The sequence below is a fragment of the Cygnus olor genome, chromosome 3 (genome assembly GCF_009769625.2).
Source record: "Cygnus olor isolate bCygOlo1 chromosome 3, bCygOlo1.pri.v2, whole genome shotgun sequence".
Lineage (NCBI taxonomy): Eukaryota > Metazoa > Chordata > Aves > Anseriformes > Anatidae > Cygnus > Cygnus olor.
Window position 1 is genome coordinate 47,248,547 of NC_049171.1, and position 16,941 is coordinate 47,265,487.

The 16,941-nt window shown below is 41.3% G+C and overlaps 1 long non-coding RNA gene across 1 annotated transcript; it reads right to left on the minus strand.

Moving 5' to 3' along the window:
• Positions 1 to 16,737, minus strand: LOC121068472. Its single transcript, XR_005818903.1, has 3 exons — positions 16,658 to 16,737; positions 1,040 to 1,175; positions 1 to 125 (listed from the first exon to the last, which is right to left on the minus strand). It is a non-coding gene; the product is annotated as an uncharacterized LOC121068472 (long non-coding RNA).
• Between the last annotated feature and the right edge of the window lie 204 nt (positions 16,738 to 16,941).

Below are 16,941 nucleotides of genomic sequence, written 5' to 3' on the forward strand. Positions count from 1 at the left end.
TCAACATTTCTCAAAACTACTCAGAATCAGAAAATTAAGCCTACCCTGGCGGCTCTTCTTCCGGGAAAGCGCACAAGCAACCAAGCACTGCTGATATTTTCAGAGTGTAAAAAGTATTTCTGGGCCTGTGTGTGACAAAGAGGAAGATAGTCAAAGCTGTGAGAGTTTACTGGTCTCTCATTTGTAATGTTGAAGGTTACAGAACTATCTATTCAAAGACAGACTTCCTTAAACACACATGTTTATATTACATCTTTAACCAAGGATCTCAAATATGAGTTCAAAATTTCACTAAATTGGATAGTTACCAAATTTAAAAGAAATTACTCACTGGTATCCAAACTGTCATTTAATTTAAGTTACTGATAAACTTGAGCTGACAACAATGGGAACAGGAATTAGTTTTTCTAAGAGAATTGGGACAAAGAAACTCTCATAAAAGAGCTAACTTCAAAGGAGGGAGGTCAAATAACCTGCTGTTGCATAACACATCATTATGTTGGCATTCTCCTTGGTTCTTGAATTTAAACTCTGCAGAGAGGATAAGGATACTAAAAACTAAGTCCTTAGAGTTTCCACTTCCTATTAGTAACTGTGCTTTACTGGAAGCAATTAATATCTATAAATGTGTCACGGGATACAATATTAATGCATCTGGAAAGAACCATCATGTGTTTTTCCCTCTCCCATCCTTACACATATATCCTGTGTTACAGGATTTTCTTTCTTTTCCTGTATTCAAGAACTCGTCTGGAGCATCTAACATTCAGAGCCTATTTCCTCACCCTAGCCCTAAGCTGGTCTTCAAACAGTTGGTGCAGAGAAATTGTTGAAAATTAGTTTGTACTAAAAAGCTTTCAAAAGAGCACTCAAAATAACTAACAACATAGAAAACTTAGAGCCTGTTTCCTTCAGCCCGCCATTCCCCTCCCCTTGAAAGTCATGGTTGCCTTGACTTAAACAAGCAAAATTAGTGTCAGAACTTATCTCAGAGGTGAATTTGTGTGGCCAAAATGGAAATATATTACTTTGGAAATACCTCTGTGCCTCAGAAGTTTGGCATTTTCAGCACTTTATTTTCCCCGATCAGCCTTCATGTCCCAGAGTCTCCCACACATACGTCCATACTGCACCCTAGCAGAAACAGTCCAGCTGCCCAGCAGCATCAAGCTTTCCTGTAAAGGAACATTAGACACAGAAGCTTAGCATCACAAGAGGGACAAGCATGTCAGATGGACAAGTTTGGCAGCTACAATTGGCCAAGACATGTATGTGTCTGCAATGTACGCCCTTGGTTTCCTAAATTCAATGCCTGGCTTTCCTGCTGCCACCAAAGACATAATGTCTCAGAGAAGTCCTGTTCTGCCCATAGACACAAAATTTCAGAACCAATGCCCAAGCATGCTCCCGTCACCAACACAAAAAGATGGACTAGGAAAGGAAGATATTTTTCATGTCTGTTCCCACCATTTTTAATATCATATGTTCATAGTTAAAGCACAGATGTAGACTGGGGAGTTGGACACCATGTTGCAATCCTTCTTCCTAAGGGAACTTAAACCTGTTCAAAGCAAGTGCCTAAATGGTGTTTGCAGGGTCATTCTCACATTATGGCTTGATGAACACACATTCAGATTAAAGTGAAATAGACGCCACAGGAAAAATAAAAAGATTTCTAATGCATTAACTTTAACGCTTCACTGTTGGTAACCTGGTAATTTGTTCACCTATGCTGCTGAGTGCTATGAATCTCACCTCTGCACAAAGCAAAGCAGCCTGTGCATCTAATGCCTTGCTAGTCTCAACCAGGGAGTCTCTTGCCTTTTTTTCTTTTTTTTTTTTCCTTGATATATATATATGTTCTTATAGTAGATATAATGGACTACAAGGATTGCTTAATTTTGGTGTGGAAACCATTACTTTAAAACACACAAGCAATGACATATCAGCAAGCATCCACAGTTAAAATGCTGGCTAACTAGCTAAGGTTCTGGAAGGCTTCTATCTCTAGTGTGAAAAAGAAAATGTGCAAAGCATCTTTGAGAGAATAAAAGCCAAGGTCAGCTCAGTCCCCAGGAGCTATCCTTGTTTACAAGTACGGAAAGAGTTTGCAAAAGCTGGAATTAAGTTAATCTAAAGTTACAGTAATGTAAATGAGATTGGAAACTGGCACTATGCACCTCTATAGAGATTAAGTGTGAGGAAAAAATGCCCTTTGATAGTTATCATCTCATTGTCAGGCTGTGAATTTTACCACAAACCATTTGATGTTTGTCAGTGACAAGAAAGATTTATCCTTCTCACATGATGTGACACAATCTCTGGACCCAGACTCAGAATATATCAGCCGATGTCAACACTTTCTCCTTCCACTTTCTAAATATTGCTGATCAGGCCAAGTTTCATTTCACTGAAAAGGCCACTTTCTTTGCTGGTTGGGTGGAAGAGAGAAACTCAGAAGAGTTCAGACACGATAGCTATTGTCTCTCTCAGTTTAGACTGCAACCTCTGCAGATTTCACTGAAAACTTCCCTAGATCTCAAGCGTGCAAGGCAGCAAAATCCTCTTCACTTCAGGACATGAATTTGCTGTCCAGGTACCAGTGCTTGGGCCATGCTTATCTGCCTCCCATCCCCTCACTGACCCTCACTCAGACCCATTCTGCCAAAAGAGGTACTCCTGAAAAGAGAGCCAAGAGTGAAAGCAGAAATGTTTACAAACAATTTGGTGAACTACAAAAAAAAAAAAAAGAATTTCAAGATGCCATGTTCCCACCCTCTTCATGTCAATTTTGCAAAACTGTTGAATTAATGTTTATGATAAATACATAAGTAGGATAAACATTTTTTGAGTTGAAACTGAAACAGAGCTCTGATATAGTGATTGATGGTGATAGGTGCATATGATGCAACAGGATGTCTGACAACTGCTGGCTTCTGTCATTTCTGGTCCTATCTAACACACACAGTCTCCATCCCAGAGTATTCAGGCCACACTTGTTTTGTTCACTGTCTTTCTACATACTTTTGTCACACACATTTGTCGTTTACGCCTTTTTATATCAACTAATCTAAACCAAGAGACCTCCAGGAAAAAAAAAAAAAAAAGAAAAAAAACTTTCTACACATTTGAAGCTACCTGTCATTAGCAGTTTTTTCCATTTGAAATTCACATTATTCATGTTCTAAGAGTGCTGCCTTCACATGTCCTCCTCCCTGTCTTGGTCTTCCTAGTGCTTGGTCTTCCTTGTGCTTCATGATCTGTTGTCTCCTCAGGAGTTAGTGGCACTAACATAATCTTATTTTTGTCACTGAGGACATGAAAAATACTATGCTCCTCATGAAAAGGCCTTTGAAAAGAGAGAAATCTAAGTCAAAAGAGTTGAAAATGATGGCCTTGATAGCTTACTAGCTACACTGAAGAGTTAACATGGGATTGGTTGTAGAAATGGTATCCTGCTCTGAGAATATTTCTGTCCAAATTTGAGTATTTATTGATTAGGAAATATAAGATTTAAAAAAATAAAAAATAAAAAAAATAATAATTAAAAAAAAATCTTTAAAACATAGCAAAATATTTGAAATGGCAAACCTTTTAACGGAAGGTCCCCTCGGTGGATAAAGGACATCCAATTCTAATTTTGTATTCAATTAAGCTTTTTATTTTGGGCCAAAAAAAAAATGTGATTTCACTCAGGGAATTTTGAGTTGGTCCCTTCGAGAGCTGTAGGCATGTTCTTCTCTTGGCAAAAACAAAGAAGAGGGAGGAGAAATGGGATAGTACAAAATGTGAAGCCCAGTTTTAGTGTTTCCAGACAAAAGGGGTTGGTCAGTCAGGTCAGATGCTCTGGGATGACAGGTGAGCCAGGGTGGGCTTTAGACCCTGTGATAGAATATTATCTGGGTAAAACAAAATCCCTTTTCTTCACCAGACAGGCATGGGCTGCTGGGACTGTGGTATGGGGCTGCGTAACTTGGCAGGTGTCTAAAATACAGAAAAGCAGGGAAAAAGACCCAGAGAACCGAGCAAGGGGAGGAGAAGGGACAACATGCAAGAAGAAGTCATAGGGTATGAACACAAAACAAGGCACGAGAAAGTGGCAGGCAGAGCACGGTCACACATGTTTAAGCCTGGTGCGGTCCCATGGGATGGGTGAGGGGGCCTCCCAGCCAGGCTGGTCTGGATCATCCAGCGACTGGGGCTTACTAATAAAAGGAAAAGTCTCCATGGCAAAAGAGGCCCTTCCACTGGGGAATTCCCTAAACGTCTGCTCTGCCCAAAGTTTCCCTTTCCTCAAGATGCCAAAAAAAGCAGAAAGAGGGAAGGGAAATACAGACTTTCATTATTTCAGTCAACATTTAGGACTGAAATGCAATACCCAGATTTTGTTCTGATTTCCAGTTTGAACACCTTTTTGTTTGCCACATGGGAACTTCAGGCTTTGGTGCCGCTGACAAACTTTCTCATCTGCACTAATTTCAGTCTTCTGGATGTAAATCAGTTCAAGATTCAGGCACATAAGTACGGGTGACCTTCCACAATATCCAGTGGAGTCCCAGCCAATACAGTCACTGGGGCCTAGGGAGGCAGGCAACTCCCCATCCAATACATACTCGTATTTGTTCAGCTCAGAAACTCTTTACATGCCTGTGCCAGTACTGACGGGGGGCCGGCTTCTCTTGCCCACACATCGGTGCCTTGTGTCATCCCAGATGCCCTCAGGGATCCTGCATGTCCTCTGTCTGCTTCCAGATGGGCAGAGCACTCCCATAGGTCCTGTCTCACGTTTGTGATCTGTGTCTGAATCAGTAGGTGATACTCCCTTGATCTCTTTTTCATCCTCCATGGTATAATTCATTGCTATAGGTAGCATAATGCCTGCAAACCTGTCCCCTGCCCTCCATCTCTGGGTTGACAGTTTCCCCACACATGGAAGGACTTTGGACTGGTGGATCTGCACAGCTCCATTCATCCCATCGTGGGCTCCACAGTCTGCATCTGGCACAATGCATGTGCCTAGTCCTGAACACATCCTTTCTCTGTTCATGTGTGAAAAAGAAGCAGACAAATCTGCATGGAAAAGAAAGCAAACCAGCAAATTTATACAGGTAAGCCTTATCTCTAATACCAACGCACTGTTACAACTACCTCATGTAGATGCATTCAGCTGTTGGCTAAGAAATAGAAGAGAAAATCTCTTCTTTGAAGAATCCAGCTACACATATTTCCTGAACCTACATTGTGATCATTCTCTGTGTGATACTCTCACTGCCTACCTCTCACTCTTCACGTCAGCACAGATCAGGTCCACACACATCCCAAGTGCTTTAGAAAATGCATGATTTCCCTTCCCTCAGTGTTGAAAACAGAGTGGCCAGAGTTTTGTTTGTAGTCTCTGCCCCTTACACTGTGCCCATGCCATTGAAACATAGACCACTGGTCTGATGGATGTTCAGGATAATACAGACTAAAGCAGTATGAACATTTATTGCTAGTAAACAGGTCTTCATTTCATAAAATTGCATGAGTACCATAAAATCTAAAAACAAAATATCTGAAATACATGTTGCTTTAATTCTCTGGAAACTATAGTCTAACGACACATAAATTCAATTTTATTATTCCTGTGTCCAGAAATTACCGCACAAACTGATCTCTTGAGGGAAAACTAAATCCCTGTTGGAAAATGGTCAGCATTCATTGACCAGCTAAAGAGGATTTGCATTTTAATGATCAAATATTTCAGATGAGACAAAAGAAAACAAAAAAAAAAAAAAAGCATTTTTTAAATTAATTTGGGTTTAGAACGAAGAAAGTGTTAAAAAACAATTTTTTTTGTGAAACACATTTATCCCAAAATTTGCAATGGGTGAAGAAGTAATGCAATTATTCACACTGTGTTTTAATGGACCTACAGGATTATTTGTGTGATCGATTTTGAGGCCGGAGAGATCAGAGATACTGTCACCTACTTGTAGGCTGGCAGCTGATCCCACCTTTGTGCCTGGGGCAGATCTCCTCCTCCTTTTTTGCCATAAAGCTCCGGTGGCAATCCTGGCCACACACCAGGCTCTGCAGAGCCATCCCTGGTCCCCAAAAGGAAAATTTCCCATGCCCAAGCCCTATAAGAGGAATAGTAGGAGAAGCTGAGATGAAGACAACAACAGGGCTGGAATTTGCCATGTGTTTTAATGGACTTCCATCAACAAAGCTCAGACCCTGGAAGGCCAGCAATAGGACACTGCAGAATATGCAGTATCTTTGAAACAAGGGGAGTAAAACATGAGCTGGAAGTTGCCCCTAAAGCTGGATACATAGGGTTGTGTAGCTGGGTAACAGTTTGACTAATTTTTAATAGAGGAATATTTGATTGTCAAAGGATAACTGAAAAAGGTCTTATAGAATTCTTTGTACTTCTATACTAATTCAGGGAGATTTGAAGAAATTTCTTAAGGCCATGCTTTATGATTGAGAATATCTTTTTCTCATATTATTGTTTTTTACAGTTTTGTTATGTCCCTGTAGCTTCCAAGTCTGTCTCTTTGCCTTTAGGGGATTGGCAATATTGACTTACAAAAGGAGCAGGAAGAGAACAAGAAGAAACCTCAGTAATTTTTTCTTCTTGTATGGGTAATTTACTTGTTAAAAAAGTCATTTCAGGTGGATCAAAATGAGCAGATTTTTTTCAGATAAGGAATGTAAATGAATTGCTTCAGTGTCTCCTTAAAGCAAAATATTTTGATGTTTTAATTCTGAAAAGTCTGAAATGAAAGGGAATTTTGATTTCAAGCTATATCAAAGTTGGCCTGACATAAGACTGGTGATATCAGAGAACGCTCTTGTTTTACTGGGAAAAAAATGAAAGTATGACTATAGTCGTACAGAAATTCACATTTCTTTTAAAATATTAACTATTACAGAATCAAAAAAAAAATGTGTGTGAATAATGAGAGCACAATTTTATTTTATGTAGGATAATTAAGTTTGCATTTGAATGACATCTGCTTTTCACAGTTGGTTACCTATTTCCTTCGGTGCAAATAGTCATTATACAAAATGTTAACTAATTATTTCAAATGTGTTGTGGGGAAAGGTCTTCCCATTTTCTGAACTCAAGATCACGGTTTTTGAAAAAAAAAAAAAAAAGAAAAGAAAAGAAAAAAAATAGATCTTTTTCTGTACTTCCCCCAAATATTGAAATAACTGTTACACCACCACTTCCAAGTCAAAAACATATTTATTTATGGTAATTTTCCTATGCCATTTCTTATGAGTGTAGATGTATGCAAAGTTTAGGGTCACTCTACAACAGAATATTTTCCTTTCAAAAAATGAGAACTAGCAGGCCTTTGCTAAACAAAATACTCTCTGTAAAATACTCTCTAAGGACATGGGAGAAAGGCCTTTTTTTTTAAGTGGTTTCTTTGTAAATCTTAAAATTTAGATGGAACAGAAAATAGAACCCAATTCTAATTAGGGTCTAATGGCCCCTTGCTGGCTGTAGGAGAATTGTTTCAATTACACTGTGACCAGTGTCATTGCATATCAATAGCTGGAGCCTCTAATAATGCCAATAAACTATTTCTTTTGTTTCCTTTGTTAAACTGTTTGGTTTGAAGCTATAAATTGGGGGACAACAACATCAACTGTCAGCCTATGCTTGTGAAACCATTATGGGGTGCAGAACGGTCTGGGTTTTTAAATGTCCATTTCTAGCAGGGCCTTTCAATCCTCCAGACAGCAGTCTCCTCAGGTGCCTGTTGCTCCCCGTGTTCACACTCTGGGAAGGAGCAGCTCTAAAAGATTACCAACTTCAGATCCGAATGGAATACACTCCTCTTCTCCCATTGCTCTGATTGAATATAGCACTTGAATTCAAAACTGACCTTATATTGCAGCTTGTTCTTAAATAATCAGTTCATTAACATGTGACATATCATAAACACCAAAACTTTAAATAACTTCAGTCACCTAAAAAAAGAACTGATAGACATTCCTAAGGGGGAAAAGTACTAGTAGCTTACTGAGAAAGCTTAGCCTCCAAGGCCAGTCTAGCTAACTATGGCCTTAGGGCCTAATCCTTGCAAAGTCCATCTGGAGAATGTCCTAATTCCACTGCTTGCTCTTCGAGATCATCCTTCTGCTTTTTTTTCCCCCCACCCTTGCATCCGTTTAGTGTCCTCATTTGCTTTCTAATGACTTTCTAAAGTGAACTCAGCTTTGGTTTCTTTCCCAGATGACCTTTTGGTGGTTTTTCTTCCATGCTTCCCTACAGCATGGCAATGTTTAACTACCACATCTTCCAAACCCAGAGCAGGTAGACAACAATGAAGCTGAGACATGCTAAAACACACCAGTACCTTCCCAAAAGGCAGATGGAGCTGGGTTCATATCTGAGCCACTTCTCTTGTGCTCAGAAACAAGCAAATGCCCTGAAAGATTTTAGCCCTGGTAGCCACGGCCAATGTTTTATGTGGGCTATTTCCAATCTAATTTCCTGTGGAAATTGCTGCTTTTCTGAACTTTTGATAATTCAACCCAGCGCTCTCAGCCAGAGATGAGGCAGTGACTCTGTTCTGGACAAGGCCTCATGTCGTAGCAAGATGATTTCAAATAATTCTCTTTTGCCAACCTGATTGTTAAATGCTGCAAGTGCAGTGAAGCCCTTCTTCTTCCTGGAGACATTATTAATTTGCCGTCAGAACTGGTAAGAAGTGTCACGTACTTACCGCAAAGCTACTTTCATTTGGAGTCAAATGTGACAATAATAGCCTGTGTTATGGTATTGTGTTTATTGTTTTACTTTCAGAGTATGAGCACTGTTTCTTCATGTTAGCCTCTAATTCATACATTTTTTTCCTTTTACACTATAAACTTTATATCATTATATTTTTTCTGAAAAAGACGCGCACGGAGAAGATGCAGAGTGCATCCCCGTGCAGCAAATTTAAATTCTGCCACAACTGGGTGTTTGTCTGTTATCTCCCACAGACCCCCAGAGAAGAAGTCTGGGGATCTCTAGTGGCCTGTGGACCACCAGCTGAAAAGCAGGAAGCCAGAAGTGCTCATAGAAGGAAGTGAAAATACTGCAATGTTGTAATCACTTTAACCTTACACGTACAAGAACATAAGGCAAATGAGACAATTCATTCTTGCTGTAAGTTCTTGCTACTTACACTCTAGTTTGCAAGTGCAAACTCTTTAAGCAATTAAGTCTTGCAGTTAAAAGAGCTTGTCGAGGAAGCCTTGTACTAGCATTAATTCTCTTATGTCCTGACACACTGACCTGAAACACTAAATTCTTTTTATGGCATCAGGCTTCTTACTAACTGGGAAATCTTGTTTGATACTGAAGATTTGACAACCTGACAATGCAGTTACATTTCCAAAGTGAAAAACTCCTTGGGGAAAAACAAGGTGGGTTAAATAAATACACTTAAGCTAATAACGGGTACCTGTTTACATTAATTCATCAAGTTATTAAAAGTATTAATATAAATAACATCCCAGTTATATTTGTTAAACCCATTTCACAGGAAGATTAACTAAAATGGAAAGAGGTTAAGGGCCAGATTTTAACCTCTGCATAAGTAGGAGGCTAATTGTGGCTCCAGACACACATGGTGGAGGGGGGGCCCTGAATAAGGATGGATCTAAAAGGTACATTCACACGTAATTACTTCCACGACACTTGAGCTTGAGACGTGCCATGGGATCAGCATCTGAGCAAGAAGAGCAGAGACTAACGGAGTAGGGAATACCTTTTCCTGCTCTGAGGATAATACTTTTCTCTTTATGGTGAGGCTTTTAAATTATCTCTCAGTATAGGATATTAACAACCTTGTTTTTTCTGAGAGCTGGTCCACATATGTGGTGCGTCTGCAGATGCTGTGTAAGTTGTTCCAGCTGCCCCAGTCCTGCCAGGTCTGTTCAGTCCTGACTCGCACACTGTCCTATTCCTTTTCTTTCCCCAGCAGAGGTTACCAGCTGTGAGATGCACTCTTATATTCTAGGAACGATGATGTTATTACCAAATTTACTTTTCCATGTAACTTGAGAGAGGAATAAAAAGCAGATTCTCAGCTAGTACATATCATCACAGCCCATTTATGATGGGGGAGGTTAATCACACAACACAGAACAATGTTGATCTCTATCAAATGGGAATTTGACTCTCAAAATCCAGACATTGATGAAGACTCCATCAGCCCTCAGTCAGCCTGGGTCTCCAGAACGGCTAGACAGGAAGATAATTCAAGATAAAATGCTTTGGGCACTACATGGGTTGGACCCCTGTTCCATTTTCAACTCTTTTTTTTTTTTTTTTTTAATGAACCTTGAACCAGATTCAAAAAGCCCTTAATGGACAACAGGGGATGGAGATGGAACTGAAGTCGCTAGTTCTGCCAGTCCTCCAGCTGCGAGCCGAGCTGTCGGCCAGCAGCCCCACGTGGGCCATGGCTCACAGCACTCTCATTCCTCCGTCCTCTGGTAGGCTGCCTAGTCCTGCCCCAACCAGCTTCTGCTACTCCTGCAAGCTAAAATTTCTGCTAGCTAGAAGTCGTATCGATTCAGAGAGTCTGATGAACAGCACAAAATCATAGGAAGAAGCATATGGGTGTAGATGGGAAGTAGTGGGCATGGGGACGGTCTGATTTGGACCTTCTCCAGCAGCGGCCCTGAGCTGTTATGTTGGCTCCTGTCCTCCCAAAACTGTAGCCCACATCCAAGACTAACCACAAACTTCTGTTCAGCTGCCATCAAAACCCTGGAAGGGCTTTGCCGGTCAAAACCTTGGAGGCATTTAGCTCCAGGACTCTGTGCAATGCCAGGGTTGTCCTGACAATGAAAGCTGGGTGGCCTTGTGCCTGCACCACAGCCAATATGAGCCAAGTCAATTGCTCATGGATGGGCTGCAGAAGTGAGCCGTGCCTGGAAAGGGAAGTCGGAGCCTGTTGGGATGTGTTTGCTATGGAGATGGGACTCTGCCTCCACTTCCACCCAATTCTGTATAATAGCTTCAGTCAAAGAACTGAGAACCACATTCATTTTAGCTCTGCTGGAAGGGATTAAAACATATCTCTGTCATCCCAGCTACTCAGGTGCCTGGAAGCCACCACAGTGCAGGTAAGGTCTGGGGATTTCCCAAGTAGAAGGGAGAACAGCATTGATCCATAGGGTCAGGAGGGAGGAGACGTGGGTTTTTGCCCCTGCTCCCAGGACTGTTTCATGATCACTGATAGAGAAGGATATGATGAAGACGTAAGGAAGAGGGTCCTTACAGCTACACACAACACTGACATGCAGCATCTCATCCCTCATGCAGAATTTCAGAACAAAAGAGCTGTCTTTGGTCAGCTGCTAGAGCCATCACAGGATGGTTTACACCTTACACAGTGCCAGATCCAGAGGAGGGGGAGCCAGACACCTCCACGACCAGAGGACCAAGCTGGAGGACCAGAAACTATGATGTACAAGATGTCTCCTCGGTTAACTCCAGGCAGCTGTGTACAGGGTATTGGCAATAGGCAGGTCAGTGCATCTTGCAACCTATTCTGAGATGCCAAATCTTCCCCAAAGACTCAACAGCCAGCTAAAAGCCTTCACCCAGAGTCTGGGGCTCTGTTTGGGAAGTCAGACATCAGCGGGTGTTGTGCCATTTAACCTGTGGGCAACTGTGCTCTTTATTGGATTGGGCCTGTCAGATCAGATCTTTAAAGTTATTTGTGTTTGTGCTTCGCTCAGCAGTGTGTGCAAGAGAGAAGAAATGCAAGCTATGTAGATATCCATCCTGTGTAAGTGCTTAAGCACAGCTGAAATAATTACCAGATGGTGATGAAAGTGGCCCACAAGAGAATCATATAACTCCATCCTAAACAAGCAAAGATAAAATTATTGTCGCAGAGGTAAAGGGATAATAGCAACAGGCTTCATTAAAGGAAAAGGAGACTTTTAATCTCCTGTACAGGGACTTGTTTCTCTTGCTGGAGATAATACCTGTAGGAATAGAAGAATCCTACTGTTCCCATGCTCCCTTGTGAAATACTTTGAATGTGTTGCTGGTAACTTACTTTAAACACATATTAAGACTGCTCATAAGGAATATGAATCATTCTGATTTACCAGAACAATGAATCGAGATTATTTTTTTAATGTAGTTGGTTTCTGTAGAATTTAGCTTATTTAACTCTGAGCTGGATTAGACATATTGAGAAATGACTGAAGGCTTTATTTAAGCTGAAACAGAAATTGTTTGTCATTTTATTCTAAAGACTCCAAGTTAGTAATTTCAGGTTTAAATGGTTTCAGCAGGTTTTTAAGAGGGAGAAAGGTATTTGAATAACTGTAAGTTTACAGGTATACTGTATCACTTCCAACTACCTATTTAACCTAATGAATTATCTTAAGTATATGTGAGAAGAGAGAGCAACTTTATAATTTTCTGAGTGATATCTCAGCATGTGACATTGCCCAACTGGGGGCCTGTGGCAGAGAGGAGACAGACAGAGGCTGGGCAATGTGGTGGGAACAGGAGGCGATGCAAGCCCTGCCTGGGGGCCCACCGAGCACGGTGCTTCTAGAGGAAATCAGCTGAGTCTAGATCTTGTCTGTCTTTAGGAAATGCTGTAAAATCACTCTTCACACCAGAAAAAAAAATTATTTGGAATGAATATTTTCTGTACTCCATTAGCCTACCTTTGCTCTCCAAAGTATGAGGGAGAACAAAAGAAAAAAGAAAGAAAGAAAAAGAGAGGGAAAATTGCTACTGAAGTCATGGGAAGATGAAAATCCAAAATATCACTTTGAGTTTGTCTCTGAAAAGGGTGAATTCAGTAGAGACTGTGCTGTCGCTGCTGATTTTATGTAGAGCATAGTCAGATATGAACAATGAAGACAGCAAGATTATAAAACCCAGATAGGTGCCTAGATAATCAGACAGACTGACTGAGCTTATTTGTTTGCTTGGTTTTTCTTTTTGTTGATTTGAAGCCAAAGATCCAAGCAAAGATCTCTGCAAAGGCAGAGCAGTCTGTAAATGTTATTTTCTCACATCAAGTTGTCTGAGAGGCTGGAGAAGAAAGATGAAGAGAACTTAAAACAGTATTTTTAGTGCTTTTTTTATTATTTAATTAAAATGCATTTGGACTACATTCTCTATTCAATGTGCATGCAGATGAACCTTAATAATATATGTTTGTTATATTTATAAATTTCAAAGAAGAAAATACTTCAGAGAAAGGATAAGGTAAGTCTGAGGAGCCTTAAACAAACATCTTTACATGGTCTCATTTTCTTCCAAAAGTTTCTTGGAGAAGACACTGAATTTCATCATTTAAATCATGTTTATAGCAGTTGACAGATTTAATTTCAAATGCGGTTCTGTTTCTCAGTCCAAGGGCACATATGTCCTCATGTCACATAAGCATCTGATTATTTATTAAATCTTAACTGTGCAGAATGGGCAAAGTTTCAGACCTTTGTTTAAATTTCCCTGTAAGAATTAGGTCACTTCTAATCTTCACATTTTAATAACTTCCTCTTCAGCTGAAATTTAAATTGCTGAGAACCTGTGTGGGGGAGAGGAAAACTCCTATTATCCATTCCAAGCATCTCATTTGAATAACTTGAGAAAAACAGCATGGGTTCAAGGATCACTCGGTGCAGGCGAGCAGGATTCTGATGAGCAGCCACAACTAAGTGAGTGGCAGCTTGCTTTAGACTTAGGGTTAGAACAAGTAGGATCACTGATGATGACTGTTTCGGAACATCCTTCTGCTAGGCATGAGCATGGATGGTGCAACCCACTGAGGTATCTCCACTCAACAGAGAGAAATGGGTGGAGAGATGGCTACCTCTGTGGCTCTGGTGTAAGTGTACTGTCTATGCAAGAGTTGCAGAAGAAGTACAAACCCCCAAAAGACATACCAGATGCATCCTGGTGATGCTTGGGACCTGTAACCCGGACTGTGAAGTCTCCAATCCAAAATCCTACGTGGAAAGGTAATAGCTGATTAATAGCTGAATAATAGCTGAAAGATAATAGCAACAGATATGCTAGTGAATTAAATATTATTCAGTGCAGGGATTTTCCTTTTGCAGGATGTCGAGCTCTTCAATCAGCCTGGTGTGGTGGGTGGGGAGAGCAATGATCTCCCTCCAGCAACAGTGGCTGTAGTGTAATTCCTCACAAATCGGTACTTTCGGAAGCAGTGACCCAGATGGAGAAGCTGAGCCCATCTAACTCTGGTTTTGCTGCAAAGAACCATGTACCCAGGGCCTGGGGAAGAGGAGAGGATAGAAGGAGCTGTAGAGAATGGAGGAAGGTGGACCCATTACAGCTTTGAATTCAGCAGCAGCTAGCCATTAGGTCAATGACTCAATGTCTATGGCACTTGTAAGGAGTGGACTTGTAAGGACTTCAGAAAGACCCTCAAAAGGGGACTTCTGCCAGTATATAACTGTCCATCTTTTCAGTAGCTTTTCCTTCTGACAGTGTGGACTTTCCACTGTCTACTACATGGGATTGCAGCAGAAAACAGAGCCACTTGCGTCTGAGGAAGGTTGACTACATCCTTGTCCCAGGCTTGGCTAGAGAGAATCCCCACTAACCCTGAAAATTAACCTTTGACAGGCAGGCAGAAGTTTGCATCTGAGCCAGCATTTCTTCCCAAAATGGACACTACCTCATTTTCAAAAATTATAAGTAAATTTCACAAATTACTCAGAAAAAAAATATATATTAAAGAGATCTCCTCTAATGCTATTGTGAGAAACTAAGATCCTGTCTGAAGAAAATTAATTGAGATTTTTCTCACACTATCAATGCCAGCTTCAGTCTTAAGCATGATATGTATGCTTTCTTAGTGCAGAATGCTTTTTTTTTTTCCAGGAAGTTGGTGCTGAGAATAAGTTTCTTACACAAGACACAGTAAGTGCCTCAGAGTTCAAATGGAACAGATCAGAAAGGGTAGTGTCTAACTCACTCAACTTTTTCCTAAACACTCTCAGTCTCACTCTTCCCATGCTCACTTTCTCTGCTGAATTATTTCTTCCCATTAAACACTGATATAAAAAAAAAAAAAAAAAAGAAAAAAAAAAGTATGCTTAGGCTGGCAAAACCTCTTGAACCACTACTTTGTGTTTATGAAAGGAGAAGCTATGATGGATCAAATGTAAAGCAGGACTTCCAGGAGTCCTAAAGGACAGAAGTTCCCTAGGATGTCACCTAGAAAATCGTGACAAACTGGACACAATCTGGCTCCGGCACCATTCTAACCCCTGACAAAGTTCTCTTTGAGTCCATTTTTCACTTATGATGGTTGTTATATCCCCTATCAGCCCCATCTGGTTTTGCTGTTCCATAGTCCCTCTACGTTTTGGAAACAGAGAATGTTGCATGCAGACTAATCTGCTCTCCTGGGATGTGGAGTGGTGCTGTGAAAGGCACTAGAAATAAGAACGCATTCCTAATCCCTGCCTCAGAATGATGCAAAACTGCTTGAAAGACAGGGCTGCAGAAGATTAGTGCTATGAGTCTCCTACCCGAGCAATCTACGCTGCTGGCAGCCTCAGTTCTTTCAAAGCATTCCAGTCTACCATCAGCTTGCTGTACATAACGTGACTCCTTCTTGATTCCTACTCCTTATTCAGCAGATAATTCTTGATGAATTACAAACCTCCCACATCTCCTCTATTGCAGTCTTTTTTTTTTTGTCTTTTAATTATTATTACTATTATTTTTTTTGCAGGGCCGGGGGGGTTGGGGGGAGAATGTGCTTTTTCCTTTCTCTTCCCAGTTTCATTGCTGTGTCAGAAAGCTCACAATGCACAGAAAAGGTCTTCAAATTGCTCAGCACTTAGCAAGCAAATTAAAATAGATTAAGAGAAGTGTGGGTCTACAGCACGGGGCCAAAAAAACATCACCCTCCCTATCTTGCCTCGTCTTCTCCAAATAGGAGAAGGGCCTAGACATGCTGGCTGGAGCAGCTCACAGTCCCGCAGCTCCTTCCCTGCCTTCTCTTCCTTTGCATGGACCAGGAGAAACAGAGCAGTAGCAGGGGAAAACTGACACTACCTCCCAAACTGTCACCACCATATTCCACTTGGCAGCATCAAGGGTCTGATGTGTCCACGGCTGCACCCCATAACCACACAGACTTTAAGCTTGGTGTAGGCTGGCCCTCAGATCGTCTTGAGAGCCTGCCCACCTCTCCTTCTCCTCTGCACTGCATCTCCTATACAGAGCTAAAGATGGAAGGGAAAAGGGAAAGGTCAACCCTCCCAGTCTTGTCTTTCAGCTCCAGCAATATCTCATGTCCCACTCACGTAGATGTGACTTGCCTACAACACGGGTAGTTCAGCTTGGAGCAGGGTGATATGCTTTCTCCCACCATCTCCATTGGCTCCAACACAGCTAACAACTCTTTACCATCAATTTGAGATGCCTTATATGAGACCTGTCCAAACTCTGAGGACTTCCTCACAACCTGGAAGCTCTACTCTAAGTCAGCAATGCCAGATGGATCCCATACTACTTGCCCAGCTCACTGAATGCCCTTACTGCTTTGTCCTTGTTCCCATCTGCTCCAGGGCTACAGGTCCTGCTTAAACCCCACAGTCCTCTGAGACCTCCATAAGTCCTGCAGTCTTCTCTTACCTCAGCTAAGTTTGCAGGCCCTGCCAGGTGCCTCCTTGCAGACGGCTCTAGAAGACACCACAGTACCCAGAGTGTCCACCTCCACACCACATCTTGGCAACACCTTTATGAGCTCTTGCCCTCTCATTCCATTGCCTCATCAACCCACCCCACTCAGACACAATGTGCTAAGAGCTCTCCCCACCAGGAGAATACAAGGAGCATTGAAGGCCCAGCATGCATTCTGAGCTGATTTGGTGTCCCTGGTAGCTTGGTAGGCAGAGACAGTAAGTCCTGTTTCCACT